General features: G+C 44.9%; 1 protein-coding gene across 32 annotated transcripts in view; it reads left to right on the forward strand.

Moving 5' to 3' along the window:
• Positions 1–18,250, forward strand: part of MAP2 (microtubule associated protein 2) — a 340,514-nt gene that overhangs the window by 182,028 nt on the left and 140,236 nt on the right. For 31 of the 32 annotated variants that reach the window (XM_084643737.1, XM_084643738.1, XM_084643739.1 and 28 more), the window contains one exon: positions 12,112–12,184. The exons of the other annotated variant lie outside the window; for it this stretch is intronic. The gene's annotated coding sequence lies outside the window, so the exon portion shown is untranslated. The remainder of the gene's footprint in view (positions 1–12,111; positions 12,185–18,250) is intronic. 32 annotated transcript variants of the gene reach the window in all.

Consider the following 18,250-nt stretch of genomic DNA (forward strand, 5'->3'; position numbering starts at 1 on the left):
TTCTGGAATATCTATCCACTCATCAGCACTTAGATACCAAAACCAGAGGTGCCTAAGACAGACAGAAATAACAAGGCAGCAACTTTATTAAAATTCAAATTTCCCTGGTTGACAACTTAATAGGAGCAAATCCAGGTCACTAGGTTTATTTATGGACACATCATTCCATCCCTTCATGCTGATTGTCTGCCTGCCCTGTTCTTGTGAGCGAGCAAAGTACTGAAATACAAACAAGGATCCTTCACAAGAATGGAGCAGACCGAAAGAGCAAAGTAACGATGGGATGTACATCCAAGTGCCTACAAAACCAAAACACAGCTGGTAAGTGTAATCGTTGTTTCCCTGCTGTCAGAGTGTCCCTTTGCGCCATTTATTGTGGTGGCAGTGATGCTGATTAACATAGATTCATAGATATTAAGGTCAGAAGGGACCATTATGATCATCTAGTCTGACCTCCTGTACAACGCAGGCCACAGAATCTCACCCACCCACTCCTGTGATAAACCTCTCACCTATGGCTGAGCTATTGAAGTCCTCAAATTGTGGTTTAAAGACTGCAGTAGTTTGCATGGTATCTGGGTTCAAAAATGAGTTGGGGCTGCATCTTCCAGGACTCATGAAGGCTAGAAGCACTGAAGAATTAATGGTTGGTTTCAGAGGAGCAGCCATGTTAGTCTGTATTCGCAAAAAGAAAAGGAGTACTTGTGGCACCTTAGAGACTAACCAATTTATTTGAGCATAAGCTTTCGTGAGCTACAGCTCACTTCATCGGATGCATTCAGTTAATGAATGCATCCGATGAAGTGAGCTGTAGCTCACGAAAGCTTATGCTCAAATAAATTGGTTAGTCTAAGGTGCCACAAGTCCTCCTGTACTTTTTGAACAATTAATGTTCTTAGTTCCAAGGGCATGGGTGAGGGAAGGGAAGAGACAGAGGTGCCGGCATTGAATTGGAACGCAGATGCTTTCTTATGGCCAGTGTTTTACAGGAGATCAGATTAGGTTATTATACTTGCCTTAAAATCTATGAATAAAAGAACTGAACATGTCTATATCTCACTGAAGCTGGTGACCCTTTCAGTACATGTTCAAACCCTTCCGCAGTTCATTTGATGTGTGTGCATACTTTACAGGGAAGATCCAAGCACTTGTTTATGAGCCTCCCAAAAAGCACTCGGACTGCTTTGGAGGCACTAGCCCCTGTTTGAAATCCTATTTTACATCAAAATTCTGACTGATCCTGCCAGTATATTTATAACTTTGTATCATTCCTCCTATACCTGCCTACGATGAGAACATGTGAAGCTTGAAATTTTCCTATCAGCCCAAACTGGCTGGCTTTACTGTCATTTGGGGGAAATATGATCGCCAGTATGTTTTTTCAAATAATGAAAATCCAAATAAGGCTCCATTTTATGCAGATTCAGGCCAGGGTGGGTCTCAGGGATTCAGTGTCTGTCTTTCTGCAACCTGCCTGGACAGAACTCACCTCTTTTCTCCCTCAGCATCACTTACAAAGGTGCAGTGACTGTGTGCAGAACCCACAACCATGGTGCTAATAAAGTCCAGAGATTTTGGCAGCCGTGTACTGGGAGCCACCCTAAAAACCTGAGTTGCAGGCCAAATGCCTGAAGTTGGACAAATCTTGTTTCAGCTTGCTAGCCCTGTGTGACTGAGTGTACTACGTGTGGGCGAACAAATGGGTAGGCTCTGTAATGAAGGATAGTCAGGACGATGGGTTAGGGCTGGATCTATGTCCTGATTTCAGCAGAGGAGAGATTGTGATGCTGAGTGCACAATTGGTATTCCATTAACTCTGTCTGTTTCACATGGTGTTTATGGCTGCCACTGGTGAGCACTCAGAACCGAGCTATCACTTGCATGCGGTGTGACTTGCATTGGCAAAAGCTATCAAAATGTTCCTCTCTCTCCACAAGCCTATCAGATGGATGTTAAGAGGAACTTCATTGTGTAGGTGTCCTGACAGCAGACAGCCAACACAACAACACAGGCGAGAGAGGCTTTTTGCTAACATCAGCCTTCATCAACCAGAGAATAAAACAACATTGTTTATCCTATTTGGGTGCTCATCTTGCCCAGATGAGGAGGAGGAGCTGATCCTCCCCCAAAATGCTTGTTAATGGACTTTATGGAGGTATCACTGGCAGGCTCCGGGCCTTGCTAGACTGAGATCACTTCCTTTTCTACAGACATCTGTCCCGACCCACACACTTGCCTCCTCAACAAGGCCAGCTTAAACTTCTCTTAAGGTTTCTGAAGTGTTTAAAATTGTGTGCACTAGGATGTCTGTTCTTACTAAAGGTGAGACACACTTGGGCGGGTCCTCAGCTAGCGTAAATTGGCCCAACTCTGTTGACATCAGTGGAGATACTTGGATTCATATCAGCTGAGGATATAGCCCACTGTCTTTTAACTGGTGCAGTAGCATGCTGGGTGTTTCAGTTGTCAGAGGGGACAAAGCCTGGCCGTATCAGTTGGATTTCCGAAAACTCAGGCAATGCTATATCAAAGAGGTAAAGAAGGGAGGTGATATCTTGAGACTCTGTCGGTCCTGCTTTGAGCAGAGGGTTGGACTAGAAGACCTCCTGAGGTCTCTTCTTGCCCTAATTTTCTATGATTCCATGAAAGATCAACAGACCTGGCAAAAAACAGGAGGCTACAGTTCTTGGCTTCCCAAGAGCCTTTCCTTTGATTAACTCTGCTTTGTTCCATGGCAGAGCCACTCCCCCATTTAAGATTTCTAACAGAGATAAACACTTTGAAGGAGATTTAGAAGCTCAGAGATTTAAACCCTCTCAGCTTCTCTGCAGTTGCTAATTTATATGTAGGTAATATATGTTAGTGTGATGTGCTATGGAGTGAGTAAATTATGTCGTTCCTCTCAAGTGAACCCAGTAAAACCTGTGTGTCACACCACATTGTGTTCTGTAGCTGCCACATATTTTACAGAAGTAGTAGCTTAGATGCTGGGTAGAGAATATTAGAAATATTTGTTTGTGTTCCTCTACCTCTAAGCTGGGCGTCTTGGGCCTTGCCATAAATATGCCCTGCAAACCTGCAGTGTAAACATGGTTTTAACACTGCTGCAGTGAAGTTTGCCCAGGTGCAGCTCACAGTGGTGGCTACTATCTGTGTAACAAGACTTAATTACCATGAATCCAACTGCACAGGCCTTTGGGTGAGAGAAAAAATATAGACAGCTGATTTAAAAAAAACAAAAAACTCTAGATAGAGCCTAATTTAACTTTCCCATATATTCTCAAACCTGTTGAAGATTAAAAGTACTTTGTAAATGCTTAATTCTACACTACAGACTATAATGTTGTGTATTCCCTTTGTCATAAAACGCAGTTTGCATTAATGCACACATCGGAAGAGACTGAGTTTAGAATTGTACACCACATAGCATAAAAGACAACTATGGTGTTGTGTATGTTAGCCTAGTGGTAAGAGCAGGGAACTGAGCATCAGGAGATCTTGATTCTAGCCCCGGCTCAGACAATAACTCACTTAATCTTTCCCAATTTACTCACCCGTAAAATGAGAATTGCTATGTTTTCTTTACAGTCATCTTGTAAGACTTAATTAATTAATTCTTTTAAATTGCTGTGGGATCCTTCTGATTAAAAAAATAAAAACACCTATAGAAGTACAGTGTATTTTTACCCTCTCTTACCATTTGGCATGTATGTCAGGTCACTGAAATATCATTTTCAGTTTGGCATACAGCAATCCGAAGAGAAAACGCCTACCTTTAAAGTCGGAGCATAGGAATGTCTGGAGGGAAAAACAAAAAGGATCCTCAGGTGAGGAAAGGGAGCCAAGTCAATGAAGCTTTTGTCTTTCCTCTCTGAAGTAGTCTTGCTTTTTACCTCTATCTTCTCTCCTTCCTTCCCCGCCCCACCTGCCACCGCAGAAGAAGCCTTCCCCCGAAATCAGTTTCCTCCCCCAATCTTTCTTGCGAGCCTCCTGAATCCCCAGGCATCGACAATGCTACTGTGAATCTTCAGTGGGTTTGGGAATATGGGAAAGCTAAATTAGGGAATATCTAAAGTTTTTAAAAATAAGATGGCTATGTATTTTCTTTTACTCTAAGGCCTGTGCAGTTGGATTTATGGTACTTCTTCCCTGTTTGAGTCAGGGGCAAGACCCACAGCAGCAGGAAAGGGAGCCAGCAGCTTAGGGTACATCTGACCAGCAAGCAGGATCCTGCGTCAGCCAGCCTTGGAGCCCAGGTCTCCAGACTGGAGCTTGCAGGGCTCATGCTACAGTGCTAAAAAGAGCTTTGTAGGCTGTCATTGGGCTCAGGCTGGAACTCAGGCTCTGAAGCCTAAGGAGGATGGTAACCCTGGATTGTAGACCTGGGTTCTGAGACTCACTGAGGCGGGATCCTGCTGTGTAGATATACCCTGAGACTAGTCAAAAGAGAAAGGAGGGTGATTTCCAGCTATATGGGAGGTAAGGCTTGGAATGGCTCTGCCCAGAAGTCCCTGTTCATTTCTTCCTAATCAGATCGGTTCTCTTTCCCAGCACAGCACCTCCTATTGGTGTCCAAAAATGTAGTCTGATCTAACCTATTCCATCTCTGGACCTCCCGCAGTAATTACAATGCTATCTGAGATGGCAGCCGTCCGTCCTGAAAGACAAATGATGTCCGCACCAAAGTAGTTTAGTTTCTGCGTGTCACGCTGCAGCATCACAAGTGGCTAAAGAGTCCACTTCTCAAGTGACGGTCCTTGCCACAGCAGGGACGGGTGTGAGGCACAGGGCCGGAAGATGAACCAGGCACCCTCCTGGCGCTCGAGGCCTGGTGCGCCTTCCTCTTTGATCACTGCGCTTTTCTCCCTCAGCCACCCCTCTTCAGCCTCTTTGATGCCCAGGAGCAGCACAACCCTCCAGTGTTGCCTGTTGGTATCTGAGCACCAGGAAACTGTTCTGTTCGTTTCAAAACTCCTAGGCTGACCACTATCCTAAAGGCTGCTGCAAGTTGATGAAAGCGGGAGACATTGGTGTATTTTCTTTGCTGATGATGTCACTCACGGCTCAGACAGCAAGAGCCCTGGTGCATCACAGCTTTATGTGCCAGACAAGCGCTGTTTAAGAACTTCCTCATGTCAGCATGAATTTTGCTTTAGCAGTCACAGCCTCACCGAGGATTATTGTATTTCAGAAAGGGTTCTCAACCCAAGGAAAGATTAAATATGGTATTTATAACTTCTCTAGCACAGGTTTCAGAGTAGTAGCCGTGTTAGTCTGTATTTGCAAAAAGAAAAGGAGTACTTGTGGCACCTTAGAAAGCTTATGCTCAAATAAATTTGTTAGTCTCTAAGGTGCCACAAGTCCTCCTTTTCTTTTTTCTCTAGCACAGTTATTCTCCCAGAATTAGGATTCTTTCCTCCTTTTTAATTATACAAATGGAACATGTATGCACTCACTTCTCATTTACCCCTTGGTACTGGAATTTTGGGAGTATTTGGTGCTGAGTGGTAACGCAAAAATAAGTGAGGGGCCCGACATGAGGAATGCCCACAGCACTAAGGTGGGGATTTCTGGCTCCAGAAGTGGAAGCAAAGTCTTTCCAGTGTGTGACTCTGAGATAAGTAAGTGGCATTCTGATGGTAATAATTACCCAGATTTCTCTTGATAACCTAGTCTCAAATAATCGCTTCTTCCTGATGCTGTCAAGAGGAATCTTAATATATTACTTGAAAAAATATGCCACCTGCTATTTTATTTCTATAATTTATTGTATGGTGAATACCAATAAATTCCTATGGTAGCTTAAGAGTCTAGTGAAATGAATTTCTGACTCTTTTTTCCTCTGGTCATCAGCAAACCAGGAAGAGGTCAGCTCACTTTAAGATCTAATCTACAGCACTATTGTAGGTCTCCCTCTTATTAAGGGACTCATTTTACCTCACTATCTCTCTCTCTGAGAAGGAGTTTCCAAGGAATTTCCTCTTTCACCCTGTGGAGATATGTTTTCCTGTGAGGTTTCCATGGATGTTGGCACAGTACAGCCTGTGTGTCCTGGGTCGGGGAATATGAAAGTTTCCCTTAGTCCTTTTTTTTTTTTTTTTAAATCCTTCCTTGACTCGTTTTCCTCTACCCCAAATAGATGCTACCAATTTCGTGGCCGTCTCAAGAAGCCTAAGGCTCTTAAGAGTGAATGGCAAAAATTGCAATCCACTCATGTATCAGCAGTGGCACTCAAGTGGCAGTGAAAATCTTATGATACTTTTCTCTGAGAGACCAAACATACATTCGGACTGCTAGGGAGAATGTTTTTACTGTGCCTCTGACCAAGGACTTAAAGTGACTTAAACTTTTCCTGGTTTGCTGATGAACCGAGGGGGGAAAAAAAAAAGTCAGCAATGCATTTTACTTGTCTCTTAAGCTACCATAGGTTTCAGAGTAGCAGCCGTGTTAGTCTGTATTCGCAAAAAGAAAAGGAGGACTTGCATCTGATGAAGTGAGCTGTAGCTCACGAAAGCTTATGCTCAAATAAATTGGTTAGTCTCTAAGGTGCCACAAGTCCTCCTTTTCTTTAAGCTACCATAGGAATTTATAGGCGTTCATTATAAATTATAGAAATAAAATAGCAGGTGGTGTATCTTTCAAGCAATGTATTAAAATTTCTCTTGACAACATTTGGAAAACAGCCCCAGACCTATGCTGGCTACAAAGGGGGAAAAATGGAATGTTAATGACCCATCTACCCTGGTATACGCTGCAAAAAGGTTGCAAGCACCTGGGTACTAATTATCATCTTTACAATTTCCTTTGCTCCTCATTATAAAAACGGATATACCATTTGTAGAAAGCGGACACCCTAAAGTTTCATCTACTACCGCAGTTGTCTGTGTCTCTGTAACACAGTGAGTGTTTCCTGAAACTCCAGTCCCCTCAGGGTCCTAGCAAGGCTGTTTAAGCAAGCTGTGGGGGAAAAAACGGATGTACTCATTTTACCCTTTGCCATCCTCTTCCTTCTCCATTTCATTTCTTTGCTACTTTCTCATGGGTTCCCACTAATGTAGCGAAGGTATTTCCTGCCAAGAGGGTGAAAAAACCGTCCCCCCTGGTGCCAGTGTCCCTGATGGTACTAGCCTGGCATTCGATAAATGATTAAACACAGTCTGCAGCATATTTCCGGCTGCAGCTGAGGGATTCTTGGGTGCTGAGAGAGCTTTGACTCTTCCACACGATTGCAACCAAACTGCCCCAGTCTCCATTGCGGAGTCTCAGTCCCTACATGTTCAGATGAATAGTAGTGGTCCAGAGATGTCTTTTCACCCCAGCAAACTTTTCTCAAGTTTCTTGCCCAATGAAGAATTTGCCATGGATCACTTTAGGGCAAAGGGGCTTTTTAGACTGTATCCTTTTCCTGTCATTGGACAAGTGGTGCTGCTTCACCACTGGGAATGAAGAAGTGTTCGAGTAATCCAGTCATTCGTAACACAGAAGTAATTTAATAGCTTTTAGAATAAATAGATTTATATTGACAAACGTTGCGCTGCTTGTTTTCGGAGCATTAGTGCTTGAATAAACTGGCTGGATAGTGAGTATTTTCCAACAGTGTTGTTAATCCAGCTCTCAATGGCAGAAATGTTGGTAGCAAGGAGAAGTGCACTGACTTATATACTCTTCATAATCCAGTAGAGTAGATTTGTACAGCAAATGGGTGTCAATAGTTTCCTTGTAGATCTCACTCTTTCTCAGACTGGAGGGCGCTTGGCACTGATCTTTGGTTCAGAAGTAGAACCAAAGGTCCCACGGCAAACCTTTCCAAAATTCAGGGCCAGCTCCTCAGCTGGTGTAAATCTGTGTAACTCTCTCGATTTCATTTGAGCCTCGATTTATACCATCGTTATCTGGACTCCAGATCTCAAGCTTTTGCTGAAGCTCTCCTCAGCACCAGCTGACATTCAGATGTGTTTGACCTTCATTTTGGTGCACTTGACATTAAAAATAACAGTGTATCCTAAGTGATGCCCTGCAGGTATAGGAAGGTTCTTACATTCTGTTTGAAAATGGAGTTTTTCACCTGGGTCTAAGGTCTCTGCTACTGTGAGAAAAAATAACAGCCCTACTGCGGATGTCAGAGTGCCATAGAAGGGAAATTAGAGAGACAAGATGGGTGAGGTTGTATCTTTTATTGGACCAGCTTCTGCTGGTGAGAGAGTCAAGCTTTCAACCCACACAGAGCTCTTCTTCAGGTCTGGGGAAGATACTCTAAATGCCACAGCTACGTGCAAGGTGGAACAGATTGTTTAGCGTAAGCAGTTAACACATATTGTAAAGGGACCTTTCAAGGTAGAGTAGCCCATTAACCCATCTGCAGTCATAGGACCAAAAGGGGATTAGTGGTTAAAGATTGTTGTAATAAGCCATAAATCCAGTGTCTGTTCAGTCCACGATTTTTAGTGTCTAGCATAGTGATGAATTTCAGTTCCTAGGCTCATCTTTTGAAAGTGTGCAGATTTCATTTGAGGATGAGGACTGATAGGCTACAACTACACTGCGTTAGAAAGGAAGGATCATTATTCCCATTTTACAGATGGGGAAACTGAGGCACCGAGCTGAAATGACTTGCCCAAGGCCACACAGCAGAGCCAGGAACAGAATACAGGTTTCTTTTTCTAGCTACTACGCGACACTCCTCATTCAGCATTATGCTTTACAGGCACACAAAAATAATCTGTGTCAACAGACAATCTGTTCAGTGTACTGAGAGAAAGTACCATGTGGGGGGAGATGGATAGCTCAGTGGTTTGAGCATTGGCCTACTAAACCCAGGGTTGTGAGTTCAATCCTTGAGGGGGCCATTTAGGGATCAGGGGCAAAAATTGGGGATTGGTCCTACTTTGAGCAGGGGGTTGGACTAGATGACCTCCTGAGGTCCCTTCCACCCCTGATATTCTATGAAAGTTACTGCATTATTTCCAAGCAAAACTTCAGCAAGGTTTATTTCATTGTGGTAAGTGAGCAAATCTTGATAAAGGAAGTTTTCATTTTCAAGGTCATAGTGACAGCAGGTCATGAACTCCTTGGGGTGGATCATCAGCTGGTGTACATCGTCATAGCTTTATTGTGGAGCTGTGACCATGTACACCAGCTGAGGATCTGCCCCATTGTGTTCAAAAACAAGAGGATGGGGTGGGTGTAAGCGGGAGGGGTGTAAATTATAGCCTGGCATATTTTTGCAGTCCAGGATTTCCACTGTTCTGATGCAGACAGTTTATCAGTGCAGTAAATATTTGCCAGCGGCAAGAAATAATAAGGACTTCATACAGTTTAGGGCATTTAAGAGCATATGTCCAGCTCTGGTCTTAGGGGACAGCTTGAAAGTGCTAGTTGTTTAAAACAACAGCCTGTTCACCTGCCATACTAATTTTCTTATTAATGTCATCCCGTGAATCAATTTACAGGTTACAGATCTGTTCCTGCTTTAGTTTATATTCTTCTCTAAAATCTCAGTCTACTCTTTATAGCTATTCATATAGATATATATTCCCCCTCCCACAGATCAGACCTTTTAGCATTATTTTGCATCAGCCATGCATCAGAAGGCCTAGCAGGGCTGTAAGTGCTGAATATGCTCATCTTCTCCACAGCATTGATTGTTCTGCCGAGCCAGAGCAAATTTAATTAGTTTATTATAAAATTCCTCTGCATCCAGTGGATGGGTAAAATCAATGCAGGCTGGAGCCTTATTTCCACTAATTCCGCTAATTCCACTGTAAGTAATTACTGCACAGATGTGAATGGTGGATTCTACCGAGTCGAACAGAGAAGTCACCTGATATTAACTTGCTGCCAAAGTTTTATGAAACCATCCTCTTCAAGGTATAATATTTAAGAAACAAAACCTGTCAACTGCTGGAGAACAAAGCTAAAAATCAATGAGACCAGTTGGTGTAAAACTGTAATTGACAAAGACCTGTGCCAAGAATATGAAACAACAACACACGCAAGTCTATATTAAAAGTACATTGAAGATGTAGTCAAGCACTGAAAAGTTAGGAAACACCTTATGACGATCTACACCCCAAGGGTCAGGGCAGCGTGGCCTAGTGGCCAGAGTCTATGGAGCAGCCCTTAGATGCAGGGCAGTGTGGCCTAGCGGCCAGAGTCTATGGCACAGCCCTTAAGTGCAGGGCAGAGTGGCCTAGCGGCAAGAGTCAATGCAGGTGGGGTGCCCACTAGGGGGTGTGGAGGCCCCAATAGGGGGGCCCGGGCCCACCCAATTCCACCGGGCCCCGACCCAGGGTCCTAACAGTGGCGTTTCAACTCGCCACTGACTCAGCAGGGGAGTCCTACCGAAACACGCTGAAGTTTCCCAGGTGGGAGGTACCACTCTGTCACCCTCCCTGGGTCACTTCCTACCAGTATCTGCATTGGGGTCTCCCATGAGCCTTCGGATTCTCCGTGGTCCGTTGGGCCAGTCACCTCCTGTGGCTCCTCCCGTCGCTGGGGTGCAGGCGGGCCTGGGGAGGTTCTGATTCCCGGTGCAGTCAGGGGCTGTGGCTGGCCCTCCACTGGAGCTTCCCAGACAGGTCCTTCCCCTGCGGTCTCCAGCCCAGGATGAGCTGGGCTTCCTCCCTTTATATTGCTAGAGAATTTGGAGCCTGTCCAGTCCCGCTGGGGAGGGGGGACTTCCGCTGTCAATAATATGGGCATAACCCTGTCTGGGCTAGTGCGGGGTAAGCAGACCCCGTCGCACACCCAAATTAAAGCTGCCTGTGTAACTTTATTTCAGCCCCTTTTATATTACAATATAGTCTTTAATGACGTGATCACATGCTACAAGGTAGACATCGGGCATGGAAGATTTTAGCCTGAATTGTTAGTTTGATAAAGTTATAAGCAACTGAAAACAGGATCTTATAATGGAAAGTGTTGGGCACCCGCTGAGGTATGGCCCAGAATGTCAAAGGCATAAAATAGAGGAAAGCTGCCCCCAATGCCAGGAGCTGCAGAAGAGAAGGCGGTAACCCAATAGTGGTGAGATAGTAGCAAGAGACACAGAAGAAGCAGGGGATAGATGGGCAAAGGGATCTATGTGAGGGAGAGAAAAAGAGTCCCAGAGGATGGCTAAGTCGAGTCCATGGAGGAGTTAAAAAACAACAATAGCAGCTATGGATGTAGAACCTGAAATGAATGGGAGTGCTGGTGGCAGTGGTTAAGGACGGGGTGGGTGATGTTTTCATCCTCAATTCGAATATTAAAAAATAACAGGAATCACAGCAAGCATCCCCTACATCAACAGGACCTTCAGGAGTAGCAAACCCATTCAGATGTTTTACACTTCAGGTTTAACAGTGTACCTGGCCAATGTAATGAGTGACATACTAAAATTAAAGTACAACAGGTCTGCGACCAGTCCCTGGTGGTCTTCTGGTAGGAAAACCCAGACCGATAGGGGTTATCTGAATCTGAGACCTCAGCCTGATTGTTTCCTTCTGTACTCTGCTGAGGAAGCAGTGCAATGCTCAGCCTCCTGTAGGGGTGAGGATGTATCTCAGATCATTCTCTCAAGAGGTCTAACTAAGCAGCAGCCTGGCTGGACCCCAATGGGAACTCTATCCGGCCCTTCTCAGCCAACAGGCTAGTTAGTGCAACGTGAGGATTTTGTGAGTGGAGGAGAGTAAAGGGATAGTTGGGAGAATGAGCCTCATAAATGGCTGTATCTCCACGGCTCAAGATTCCCCCAAGATGGGAAAATCCTCAGACAGGATAGACAGTTCATAGGCTCCCCAGCGTAGGGGCATGGCTGGAGCATGCTGTGCTCCAGCTGTCCCCATCTGACAGATGTCTTTTTGGGGACATTACCAACTGGCTTCATTTAGAACAGCTCCTAGGCGTCTCTACCAGGGCCAGTCTACAAACAGCTCCTTGTAGGTGCTACCCCCACCTGCTGCATTCAGAGGAGCAGAGGATCTGGGTTATTGTATCTTAAATTACCAGTCTTTGGAAAATAGTAATGGGGAAATGGCCTGGCCAGCGACATTATTTAGTTTATATAGTATCAATCACCCTGTGATGTCATCTGAGAATAAATGGAATATATTGGTTTATATTTCTTCACAGGAGCCAGAGAGCTTTCCTGGTTCTTTAACCACAGGACACAGCAGCCTTGAAGCTCTCCCCTCTGCTTAAACAGGTAAGACCTTATCACTTGTTAACTGGGAGTCCCACAGTCCTGTTCTGTTCTGTTCAATATGTTGTGCTCATCACCGTAGGTCTCAGCCTGAGTGTCTTCCATTAGTACATTTAGTGCATAGGCAGTGTGACTAACTCCCTTCATGTTTCTTCTCATGGTTTCACAGGAAGGGAAAATTTGGGAAAGGAAGCAGCAGAAAACAACTCATGGCTTCTGGCATATTTTGTTTTACATTGGTTCATTCCTGCCTCTCTGTCCCCTCCATTTTATTTTACTTGAAAGGCCTTTTATATCTTGCTGGTGGGAAGTGTCACACCCAGTGGAGTCTGAACACTTATCTTCCCTCCGTCAGCCTGGCAGCAACCTAGTTTACAGATCTGCAGGAAGAACACATGAGACACCTTTATTAACAGAGGGATACAATACAAAAGAAGGGGTACAGTTACTGCCTATGATGCTTGTTTGACCCTATCTGGAGTGCCCTGTCCAGCAGTAGAGACCAACCATACCGCAGAAAGGATTTTGGTGAATTGGAGAAGGCAGAGCAAGGAGAACTGTGATGTTACCTGATCTCAAGAGTTTAAAATAACGCGGCTAATTAAATGAGTTGTACTTATTCTCCTCCTTGGAAAAGAAGAAACTTTGAGGAGGCCAGTTTTTAGGATTATGAGTATACATCTTATGCTGCACATGTTTGGTGGATAACTAGAGACATTAGATTTCTAGTGCTGCCACCCTCCATGGCTGTCAGTTCAGTTCAGATTACGAGCAGAGAGAGGCCTTGTTCACACTCGCAAATGGGATCAAAATCCAAGGGACAGAATATTAAATGTTAGGAAGTGGGAGGGAGCTTGGACTGAATGAACAGCCACGTGCACCTGTGCCGAGCAGATGCAAAGTGCTACCATTCCGTTTTGGTAGCATTTTGCACCGCCATTGCCCTTGCTTCGCGCAGGTGTAAATGATGGCACAAGATGCCTGGCAGTGGAGAAACAGAACCCAGAATATAGACGAATTTGAGAGATGCCTGAAGAAGGGCACTTGGGCATGTTGGGAAAAGCAGGAACATAGAATGATCCAAAGCAAGGCTGCGCTAGTTGGTACTTTCCTATTCCTAATGTGACTTGTCTTTGCTCAGAAAGGTTAGAAACCTGTGTATTGTAAATTCTTTAAAAAGTCACAGTAAAAACAGAGAGCCTGATCTTCAGCTAGTAAAAATAGTCATAGTGGCATTGTAGCAAAGTGATGACTCACCAGTGCAGCGCCTCCTGCTGGTCATCCTGGGAATTAGCTCTCCAGCATATGGAGCACCTCCTTCTGCCAGCTGCTCGCATGCCTCAGGCACCCCATGTCCCTTCTGGATTCCGGTGCCCCTTTACCTTAGGGTTCTGCCCCCAGTAGTAACCCACACTCTGGCTCTCCCCTCCCAGGGGAACCCCCACCCCTCTACCTCCACCTTGGCTCAGTGGCTACTTCCAGTCGTCATCTATCCCCCTCTCACTGGGGCAGACTGCAGTCCATAGGCGCCAACTCCGTGGGTGCTCCGGGGCTGGAGCACCCACGGGGAAAAATTGGTGGGTGCTCTGCACCCACCAGCAGCTCCCCGCTCCACCCCCCCCGGCCCAGCTTGCCTCCGCTCTGCCTCCACCCCGGAGCATGCTGCCGCATCCTGCTTCTCCCCCCTCCCTCCCAGCCCTTGTGCCGCGAAACAGCTGTTTCGCGCGGCAAGCCTGGGAGGGAGGGGGGAGAATGCAGTGTGCTTGGGGGAGGAGGCGGGGCTGGGGCGGGGATTTGGGGAGGGGTCCAATAGAGGTGGAGTTAGGGCGGGGACTTTGGAGCAGCGGTGGGGCAGGCGGGAGCACCCACCGGCCCAGAAAAAAGTTGGCACCTGTGCTGCAGTCTGTAAACCACTCGTGGCTGGCAAGGGGGTCGGACCAGCTGCCTCTGTCTCACCCTGGACTGCCCCTCTGCAGCCTCAGTACCTGCTTTAGGCCTTGCCCATGGCCTGCAGCCTGGGGAGTTGCCAGGCTGGAACTCCCCAGCTCCTCTTGCCTTTCCCCAGCACTGCTCTACCCCTGGTACCCTTCTCTCCCAGACAGCCTGGTCCTTCTCTCTCCAGAGCCAGAGAGACACGGACTCAGCTCCTGGCTCACAGTCCTTTTATAGAGCCAGCTGTGGCCTGACTGGGGCGTGGCCCCAGCGGTGGCTGCTTCCCCAGTCAGCCTAGCCTTTCCCAAGAATGGGGTAACTGCCCCGCTCCATGCATTTACAGTAGTGGAGTTATGTCCATTTACTCCAGCTGACGACCCGAGCCGGAACAATGGACATCTCTTTGTGAAGTTAAACTTAATATATTGTTGTAGTAATTAACAAAGAATTATTATTCAGGGGACTATAGAACAGAGACAGCAAAGGCAAGCTTGGTTTTGCCGAAAGCTGATGGGTTGTGTTTTGGCTATCGTCTTGACTTTGCCAAATCCAGAGTAAATTGGGTCTTCAGCTGATGGACTATAGGATTATGGAGTATGTTATATCTTGCAAGTTTTGTCTGCTCACTTGTGACTGAAATAATGCTTGCTTACTCCCCTATAAGTAATCCATGCCCTACTTCTCAGACTACCAAGAGAATTAAAGATTTAAAATGGCAAACAACAGCCCCAGCATTAGAAAAATGCAAGTGTGGTAGTTGACAATAAAGAGTGAAAACACTTTAATAGCGTAAAAGCCATGAGAGAGAGAGAGAGAAAGAGGAGCTTACTTGACACAACACCAGATTCAACACTGCAGAACTATATTGAAGAACATACACAAACTCAGCCATATACTGAACAAAAGGAGCAATCCCCCTTTGCATATTATTTTTTCTGAACCACTCGCATCCCTTCAAGTTCATAGGTGGCATCAAGGCACAAATTTGGCTCATCTAAGTATTAAGGGATTTATTAAATTTACGCACAAGGAAAAGTCAAAATCTCTCTCTTCATTCCCTGACTCCTCCCTCTGAGCCGCCACTAGGATATAAGCCACATCAGATGGGGCAATGGTCCCCAACACCTCTGCACCATGCAGCACCCTGTCTCCTTTTGCCTTTGGGGCAGTGCAACTCCACACCTCTCGAGATGCACCTGTGCTTCCCTGGCACAATCTAGCCCTAACTGAGTTGGAGCTTTGTTTTGATAGCAGCATTTTCTGTGTCCCAGGTTCTAGGATTCTTTCATTAATATGCTGTGGGGATGATTCTGTGCTACAGCTCCTGAGAAATGCAGCACAGAAAGCCCAAACCAGCAGGAGGGGAGATGCATGGATTATGGGTTGCTGCAGAAACTGCAGCTGAAACTGCTCTCATCATGAGCTCTAATTTCTGGCAGTCTCCCCAGGACTGCCAGTGGGCTGCTCACAGCCCCGAATTCCCTCAGACTGTGCCAGGGTCTGCCAGGAGTAAGGGCAGCATACGTCTGCTTACACTGGTCCTACACTGCTCCTGTCCTTGGCAATTCTTCCTAGCCCTGGCAGATCCTGTTACTGGAGCAATGTATAGGGACTGGAATGAAGGCCAGAATCTGCCGATAAGTATTGGTATTAAAGTAAAGAACAGGCCGGTTTATTTCATACATCCTTCTTTCGTAGCTAATAATCCGCACAAAATAAAATAAACTCCAAAGTGTCCCATCCCAGCATGCATTGGTTCTCATACATAAATCTAAAGATGACTCTTCAGATACTAATTGATTGCTAGTCAGGAAAGTAGAGAAGATATGGCCGGAATTTCATAGCGTTCTCATTGAAAAAGATGCCATTAACAGGTGGCAATTTAAATAGTACACAATTGCTTTTCAAAACGTGGAAAGAACAATGCCACAGCACTTACGCTTTTTGCACAGGTCACCAATGTTAAAGAAGAAATAATGGAGCTATGGCAATTGATAGCAGCAGAGATCTCATTTATGAAACTATCAGGCCAATTTTATCTCGCTGAACATCTTTTTTTTTTATTATTATTATACTTGAAATTGTGCAGTCTCTTAGGTGTCTTTTGTTCCTGTAGTGGTTATTTTAGTCCTGACTATGGAGACAGCATCCTACCAGCAGGTACTTGGGAAAGTTTGTGGAAAAGAAGCTAAAAACCCAAAGAAAGGATAATACACATTTGGATATTGTACAAGAGTAACCCTGGTGTTGGGTGATAGCAAAATGGAAGAAAACATAGCAAAAGCAGAAACATGTCTCTTTAAGTTACAGACCTTTCATAATGGAGCCTCTATGCAGAGTCAAGTTCTCGTAAGTAAGGATCAAGGCTTTCCTCAATAGGGAGAGTGAAGGGTTTTAAATATGATGACAACTTACTTACCTAAATGTAGGCCAGGTAACCAACTGCCTGCAAACCATTTCAAGATAACCAGAAGAATTATGCAAAAAGAAAAGGAGGACTTGTGGCACCTTAGAGACTAACACATTTATTTGCGCATAAGCTTTTGTGAGCTACAGCTTATGAAAGCTTATGCTCAAATACATTTGTTAGTCTCTAATGTGCCACAAGTACTCCTTTTCTTTTTGTGAATACAGACTAACACGGCTGGTACTCTGAAGAAGAATTATAGCACTCTCCGAAGCTATGTCAGCTTGACACTGCTAATGTCTTTGGAAAGGATTATACTTTTATTTGTGTATTGCTTATACATGCATATCTTTGTTCCTGTCTTGCTGAGTATTAGATTCACAGGAACATTGATAGAAAGGTATTAGCAAAAGTTATTCTGAGTTACAGGCTCCAGAACAGCATGAGGCCAAGATGTGTCCAATTGCATCCTTGAGTGAGGGTTTTCATGTATCGTATTTTTGTCTGAGTTAGATTGTAAACTCTTTGCACAAGAAACATCTCTTTTTTAAGTGTTCTGTAAACTGCCAGGTACATGTACAGCCTTTTACAGAAATAAAACATAACTTTCATTACAGATCTAGAGGTTCCCCTTCTGTTTGACTGGAGTGATGCAGCTGTCAAAGAGGATTTTATCTTGAGTAGTTAGAGCTGGTTGTCTTGAAATTCAGTGAAATGACGCTGATTTATGCCAGCTGTGGATCTGGCCCATAGTATCTATACATAATAAGTTTTCTTGATTTTTAGGGAAAGAGACTTCTTGAGCCTTATCTCACTGTGCCATAGGTTGTACTCATGAGCATTCAATGTCTCTGCCACAGCGTGATGGGAGGGGAAAAAATGACATAGAGGGAAGGTGAAAAAAGAGCACAGAGCAAAACATAAATTATTATTAAATTTGTGCTGCCAACTTTTTCCATGCATTTTGCCCCACCCCAAGTGTCTCTAAACCACCCTAGGGCAAGTTACTGGCAGCAGTACCCATCTGGCATGTGTTACTTGTATTTATCAGCTAATAACCCATCTGACAGACTTTGAGAAGGAATCACTCATAGTTGTCGAGAGGCAGAAAGGAGGAGGAGTGCCTATGTCCGCTGACGCTAATAAATAATAACAACAATGACGATGATTATAACTCTGCATAGTAGGCTGTCACCATCGTATTCGCCAAACTTATTTACAGCTGGGAAGCAAGGTTGTTTAGGCTAGAATTGTACAGGTGGTACCACGGCTGCAAGTTCTTCCGTAAGTGCCACAGTAGCTGATAGAAAAAAATACGTCCTTTAGTGCCGGGGGGTGGGGGGGAGCACTCTCTTAACCTCCTGTAATAAAGAGGGGAATTTGGCCCTGGGTCTTGCAAGAGTTTTCAGCTGGAGGGTGGGGTGGAAGGGTCGTTTGATTGCTGGTGGTGCCTTCAACAATAACATCTTTTGTCAGAGTTGGCGGCCAGCGGCTGGGCAGTCTGCTAATGGCACTAGGTAGAGAAGCAGCAGAAGTTGGCTCAGGACTGGTTGATGTACTCGTCTTATCTGCTAGGGCCTACTGAAGCTGTGGGGTGTTTTTTTTCTTTTTCTTTTGTTTTGCTTTTTGCATCCTCACTGGTGAAATTCACATAATACTTCATGGAAATACAAAAACAGTTTGTGGCATTAATAATGGGGTTTCACAACTGGGAACCTTCTCTTATGCAC

The sequence above is a fragment of the Lepidochelys olivacea genome (genome assembly GCF_965140295.1).
Source record: "Lepidochelys olivacea isolate rLepOli2 genome assembly, chromosome: 11".
NCBI lineage: Eukaryota > Metazoa > Chordata > Testudines > Cheloniidae > Lepidochelys > Lepidochelys olivacea.